We start from the raw sequence: 7,879 nt of genomic DNA on the forward strand, positions 1-7,879 counted from the left end.
ATGAAATATCAACAGACAGCACTATGATTAGGGCCATGATCTTTGATTGCTTGATGTGTTTTTATCAAGGTGATAAAGCACAAACTAGCGAGTTGCTAAATTGTGCGAGTCGCGGCCCGATCTTTCACAGTACTGTCATCATCGCGGCGTAGCAGAACGGCCTGTGATAACTAGAAAAATATTATACTCAAAGTAAATGATCAGGTAGAAAGAGATTTTGGCCCTTGCTATTATCCAACAAGAACAAAAACTAATCTGCGGCAAGATCACCAGCCTCAACGCAGCAGCAGTCGATCCCTCGAAGGGTCGCAGAAATGCAGTACTTGGTCTCTACCGACTGAGAACTTTTCTGGTTTATTTCAATCTCACTAGAACAAAACACAAAACTAGAATACACGGCCAAAGCCTGCCTGTTATATAGGGGACACAAATATGACCAAACTGACTCAAGCACCCAAGGTAGATACGGACTCTATCTCCTATTCAAACTAATCAAGGATTTTAACTAATTAATTAAATGGCCATCTTAATCACCTAGGAGACTAGATAACAACGCAACTAGTACTGGGGCAAAACAAAATAGACTTGACTCACGTATACGCCACCTATAGCAAACCGAATCAAACTTGACTCGTATATTTCCCACCATAATGTGTGTACAGCACATGGCACTACTAGGGAAAAGCCTAGCAGTAGCGCGGGCCTAAGGGCTATCAGTAGTGCGGGGTACTGCGCTACTGATACAACGCTACAGCTAATGTTTAGCAGTAGCGCGTTTTGACACGTGCTACTGCTATGCCTACTTAGCAGCAGCGCTTTCCACACCAGCGCTACTGCTAAGTGCTTTAGGAGTAGCCTTTTCTGTCCAGCGCTAAAAAGCGCTACTACTGTATTTTCTCATTTTTTACGTATTTGCGATGATTTTGTACATGTTATATATAGTATTCTAATCATATCATAAACATGCAATATGCTCATTATATCATACACATAATAGTCTCATCATATCATCCAACACAAATCATGTCGTCACATCATAATCACGATATAGCTATACAAGTTACATGAAATGTCTCATCATACATAATGCAGTATTTCTTGAGGCGTCGGTTCGTATCCCTCTCTCGCACTAGCATGAACCTAAACTAACTAATGGTTGTCACTCGGAAACCGGTACACCTGGGCCTGACACTCTGGCCACTCGTCGTATACTCCTGGGGTAGCACTTCTTCATTATAGATGATCTATGCACCTGCATCGTCACATGAGTCGATGATATGCAACATATATAGTTGAGCAACAGAAAAAGACATACTTGGGAAAAATAGAAGCAACATATCATAAGCAGAAATAACAAAGTTCATCGTACCCAAAATGCCCTAACTAGAGTGATCTTCACTAGTTGAGGAGGACGGTTTAATTACATCACAAATAAAGTTTCATCATGCATAACTCAAAGTTTCGTCATAGAAAAAGTATGAATGGACACATTGTCATATATCATCAATCACTTCAACATGTCGTGCCATCCATCCAAGTGAGGGAGATAGTCCCCGAGCGCAGTGAAAGGCTTCAGGTCGAGACGCTGAGCGGCTACGCGTGTTCGGACGTCTTCCCTCGACATCTGCCCTTCTTCGTAGAACATCCCTGTTTTTTCGAGGACCTCCTTCATGATGATTTGGGCAAGTTCACGCTGGATGTGATAGAACTCAGCTCGGAGTCGATGATCCGGGATATCTCGAAGGTTCTTTGCCCATTGCAGAATATGGGCATCGCCGGATCTAGGTGACATGCGAAGGTTCTGCTGATCTCGTCTGTACTCTAGCATGTGGTGGAGGACATAGAATCCATCACTGAGAGTACCACTTGGTTGCTGGATGCAGCAAAAGTCGGTCTTATGGCCGAAGCAGGGCACACGGTTCCTTGCCTTCCTGGTCGTGATCTCTCCACCCCGTATGCCGTATGTAAAGATAGCAATGTCGAGAACAGACTTGATGTGGGTGTAATCCTTTTTCGCCATGTTCTTCGACGAGTCCAACTAAGGAGCATGGGAGAATCGGGGGTAAAGGATGATGAGGACGGTGTGCCCTCGCTGCGCAAAATAAGTACACCTCAAATTAGCATCCACGCGTGCAAATGAAATGATTGAAATCGAAGGAAGGATATCCGCGCGGATGACTTGCATGGGATGATAAGGCACGAGAATCGTCTCCTGTTGGGGAACGTAGTAATTCAAAAAAATTCCTACGATCACGCAAGATCTATCTAGGAGATGCATAGCAACGAGATGAGAGAGTGTGTCCACGTACCCTCGTAGACCAAAAGCGGAATCGTTTAGTAACGCGGTTGATGTAGTCAAACGTCTTCACGATCCTACCGATCCAAGTACCGAACGTACGGCACCTCCATGTTCAGCACATGTTCAGCACGATGACGTCCCTCGAGCTCTTGATCCAGTTGAGGACGAGGGAGAGTTTTGTCAGCACGACGGCGTGGTGACGGTGACGATGAAGTTACCGGCGCAGGGCTTTGCCTAAGCACTACGACGATATGACCAAGGTGTGTAACTGTGGAGGGGGGCAACGCACACGGCTAAGAGAAGACTTGGTGTGCCTTTGGGGTGCCCCCTCCCATGTATATAAAGGAGGGGGAGGAGGGGGCCGGCCCTAGAGGGGGTGCGCCAATGGGGGGAGTCCTACTTGGACTCCTAGTCCAAGTAGGATTCGGCCCCCCTCCTTCCTTCCACCTGAGAGGGAAAAGGGGAAGGGAGAGAGAGGGAGAAGGAAAGAGGGGGGCCGGCCCCCTCCCCTAGTTCAATTCGGTTTGGGCAGGGGGGCGTGCCCCTCTCATGTGGCCTTTCTCCTCTCCTCCAATAAGTCCCAATAGGTCCAATACTTCTCCCGGGGGGTTCCGGTAACCTCCCGGTACTCCGGAAAAATGCCCAAATCACTCGGAACCATTCGGATGTCCGAATGCAACCTTCCAATATATGAATCTTTACCTCTTGACCATTTCGAGACTCCTCGTCATGTCCGTGATCTCATCCGGGACTCCGAACTAACTTCGGTCATCAAATCACATAACTCATAATACAAATCGTCATAAAACGTTAAGCGTGCGGACCCTACGGGTTCGAGAACTATGTAGACATGACCGAGACACATCTCTGGTCAATAACCAATAGCGGAACCTGGATGCTCATATTGGCTCCTACATATTCTACGAAGATCTTTATCGGCCAAACCGCATAACAACATACGTTGTTCCCTTTGTCATCGGTATGTTACTTGCCCGAGATTCGATCGTCGGTATCCTCATACCTAGTTCAATCTCGTTACCGGCAAGTCTCTTTACTTGTTCCGTAATGCATCATCCTGTAACTAACTCATTAGTCACATTGCTTGCAAGGCTTATAGTGATGTGCCTTACCGAGAGGGCCCAGAGATACCTCTCCGATACTCGGAGTGACAAATCCTAATCTCGATCTATGCCAACCCAACAAACACCTTCGAAGACTCCTGTAGAGCATCTTTATAATCACCCAGTTACGTTGTGATGTTTGATAGCACACAAGGTGTTCCTCCGGTATTCGGGAGTTGCATAATCTCATAGTCAGAGGAACATGTATAAGTCATGAAGAAAGCAATAGCAATAAAACTAAACGATCATTTATGCTAAGCTAACGGATGGGTCTTGTCCATCACATCATTCTCTAATGATGTGATCCCATTCATCAAATGACAACACATTTCTATGTCTAGGAAACTTAACCATCTTTGATTAACGAGCTAGTCAAGTAGAGGCATACTAGGGACACTATGTTTGTCTATGTATTCACACATGTACTAAGTTTCCGGTTAATACAATTCTAGCATGAATAATAAACATTTATCATGATATAAGGAAATATAAATAACAACTTTATTATTGCCTCTAGGGCGTATTTCCTTCAGTCTCTGACTTGCACTAGAGTCAATAATCTAGTTTACACAGTAATGGTTCTAACACCCATGGAGTCTTGGTGCTGATCATGTTTTGCTCGTGGAAGAGGCTTAGCCAACGGGTCTGCAACATTCAGACCCGTATGTATTTTGCAAACTTCTATGTCTCCCTCCTTTTCTAGATCACAAATGGAATTGAAGCGTCTCTTGATGTGCTTCGTTCTCTTGTGAAATCTGGATTCCTTCGCCAAGGCAATTGCTCCAGTGTTGTCACAAAAGATTTTCATTGAACTCCTTCATCCAGACTCCTTCATTTGCTGCTTCTGAAGCAGCTATGTACTCCGCTTCACACGTAGATCCCGCCACGACGCTCTATTTGGAACTGCACCAACTGACAGCTCCACCATTCAATATAAATACGTATTCGATTTGTGACTTAGAGTCATCCGGATCAGTGTCAAAGCTTGCATCGACGTAACCATTACAACGAGCTCTTTGTCACCTCCATAAACGAGAAACATGTCCTTAGTCCTTTTCAGGTATTTCAGGATGTTCTTGACCGCTGTCCAGTGATCCACTCCTGGATTACTTTGGTACCTCCCTGCTATACTTATAGCAAGGCACACATCAGGTCTGGTACACAGCATTGCATACATGATAGAACCTATGGCTGAAGCATAGGGAATGACTTTCATTTTCTCTCTATCTTCTGTAGTGGTCGGGCATTGAGTCTCACTCAACTTCACACCTTGTAACATAGGCAAGAACCCTTTCTTTGACTGATCCATTTTGAACTTCTTCAAAATTTTATCAAGGTATGTGCTTTGTGAAAGTTAAGTGTCTTGATCTATCTCTATAGATCTTGATGCCCAATATATAACCAGCTTCACCGAGGTCTTTCATTGAAAAATTCTTATTCAAGTATCCTTTTATGCTATCCAGAAATTCTGTATCATTTCCAATCAACAATATGTCATCCACATATAATATTAGAAATTCTACAGAGCTCCCACTCACTTTCTTGTAAATACAAGCTTCTCCAAAAGTCTGTATAAAACCATATGCTTTGATCAAACTATCAAAGTGTATATTGCAACTCCGAGAGGCTTGCACCAGTCCATAAATGGATCGCTGGAGCTTGCACACTTTGTTAGCACCTTTAGGATCGACAAAACCTTCTAGTTGAATCATATACAACTCTTCTTTAAGATATCCATTAAGGAATGCAGTTTTGACATCCATTTGCCAAATTTCATAATCATAATGTGCGTCAATTGCTAACATGATTCAGACAGACTTAAGCATCGCTACGCGTGAGAAGGTCTCATCGTAGTCAACTCCTTGAACTTGTCGAAAACCTTTCGCAACAAGTCAAGCTTTGTAGACAGTAACATTACCGTCAGCGTCAGTCTTCTTCTTGAAAATCCATTCATTCTCGACGGCTTGCCGATCATCGGGCAAGTCAACCAAAGTCCACACTTTGTTCTCATACATGGATCCGGTCTCAGATTTCATGGCCTCAAGCCATTTCGCGGAATCTGGGCTCATCATCATTTCCTCATAGTTCGTAGGTTTGTCATGGTCTACTAACATGACATCCAGAACAGGATTACCATACCACTCTGGTGCGGGACGTACTCTGGTTGACCTACGAGGTTCAGTAGTAACTTGATCTGAAGTTTCATGATCATCATGATTAACTTCCTCACTAATTGGTGTAGGAATCACTGGAACTGATTTCTGTGAAGAACTACTTTCCAATTCAGGAGAAGGTACAATTACCTCATCAAGTTCTACTTTCCTCCCACTCATTTCTTTCCAGAGAAACTCCTTTTATAGAAAGGATCCATTCTTAGCAACGAATATCTTGCCTTCGGATCTGTGATAGAAGGTGTACCCAACAGTCTCCTTTGGGTATCCTATGAAGACACATTTCTCCGATTTGGGTTCGAGCTTATCAGGTTGAAGCTTTTTCACATAAGCATCATAGCCCCAAACTTTAAGAAACAATAGCTTAGGTTTCTTGCCAAACCACAGTTCATATGGTGTCGTCTCAACGGATTTATATGGTGCCCTATTTAACGTGAATACAGCCGTCTCTAAAGCATAACCCCAAAACGGTAGCGGTAAATTAGTAAGAGACATCATAGATCGCACCATATCTAATAAAGTACGGTTACGACGTTCGGACACACCATTACATTGTGGTGTTCTAGGTGGCGTGAGTTGCGCAACTATTCCACATTGTTTCAAATGAAGACCAAACTCATAACTCAAATATTCTCCTCCACGACTAGATCGTAGAAACTTTATTTTCTTGTTACGATGATTTTCCACTTCACTCTGAAATTCTTTGAACTTTTCAAATGTTTCAGAGTTATGTTTCATTAAATAGATATACCCATATCTGCTTACATCATCCGTGAAGGTCAGAAAATAACGATACCCACCGCGAGCCTCAACACTCATCGGACCGCATACATCAGTATGTGTTATTTCCAACAAGTCAGTTGCTCGCTCCATTGTTCGGGAGAACGGAGTTTTAGTCATCTTGCCCATAAGGCATGGTTCGCAAGTATCAAGTGATTCATAATCAAGTGATTCCAAAAGCCCATCAGCATGGAGTTTCTTCATGCGCTTTACACCAATATGACCTAAACGGCAGTGCCACAAATAAGTTGCACTATCATTATTAACTTTGCATCTTCTGGCTTCAATATTATGAATATGTGTATCACTATAATCAAGATTCAACAGAAATAGACCACTCATCAAGGGTGCATGACCATAAAAGATATTATTCATATAAATAGAACAACCATTATTCTCTGATTTAAATGAATAACCATCTCGCATCAAACAAGATCCATATATAATGTTCATGCTCAACGCTCACTACTAGGAAAATGCTTACTAGTATCCTTGTTTTTTTGCTACCAGTAGCGCTGGCAAACGCGCTACTGCTACGCCGCTACAACTATTTTTTAGCAGTAGCGCTTGTTTGTCCCAGCGCTACTGGTAACTAGAGATAGCAATAGCGCTTTTTAGTAACCCACGCTACTACTATCCTATGTACTAGTAGCGTGCACTTTTGCCCTATGCTACTACTAGCTAATTAGGACTAGTAGCGTGCACCTTTTCCCCCACGCTACTACTAGCTAATTAGGAATTAAAATAAAAATAAAAATTAGATGTAGTACTCAATGGATGGAAATTAGAGACACATCAAGTGCATAATAAACTAAGGTCATAGAACCATCTCAACTAAAAGAGATCACAAGAATCCATTTAACATCAAACGCACACAACCATCATCGAAACGTGGGTACCTTACCTAGTGTTCACCACCAACCTAAACAAACAACTTCTCTAGATGTATCTACCAAGGCTCGGAGTGCACACGCCGGTGGACCCGAATTCTCCCTCCCCCCGGACGGTAGCGTCGAGGTCCTCCACCTCGGCGACCTTCGGCGTCGCGATCACCTGGAGGATCATCTGTGCGATGTGGCCGCCGGGCTTCATGGCGAAGTCCGCCTCAGAGTGGTTGAAGAGCATGAGGCCCACCAGGCCGTGGTAGTCCGCGTCGATCACCCCTGCGCCCACGTCGGGAAAGTGAAAACTTGTTAGTACGCGTCAGCGTCCAAATCTAGCTTCAGTACACTCTTAAGATGATACATTTACTACTGAAGAGCTCAATATATGACAATATGATACATGAAACTGAAGGATAGATATTGACTTTACAAAATGCATTCTAAACCGGCTGACAGGCTATATAAATTCTAGTCCATGCATTATAATGCTCACTTAGCTTCTCTAGTATAAATGAACTGCATGAAGTGAGTTTACATAACAAGTCAATCCTGATAGTTTGTAGACCACGGAAACTAAATAAAAGCACTTGAAGCAACTTTGTCAATGTGGATACAACCTACAGA

This window comes from Triticum aestivum, chromosome 6D, assembly GCF_018294505.1.
Source record: "Triticum aestivum cultivar Chinese Spring chromosome 6D, IWGSC CS RefSeq v2.1, whole genome shotgun sequence".
NCBI classification, from domain to species: domain Eukaryota; kingdom Viridiplantae; phylum Streptophyta; class Magnoliopsida; order Poales; family Poaceae; genus Triticum; species Triticum aestivum.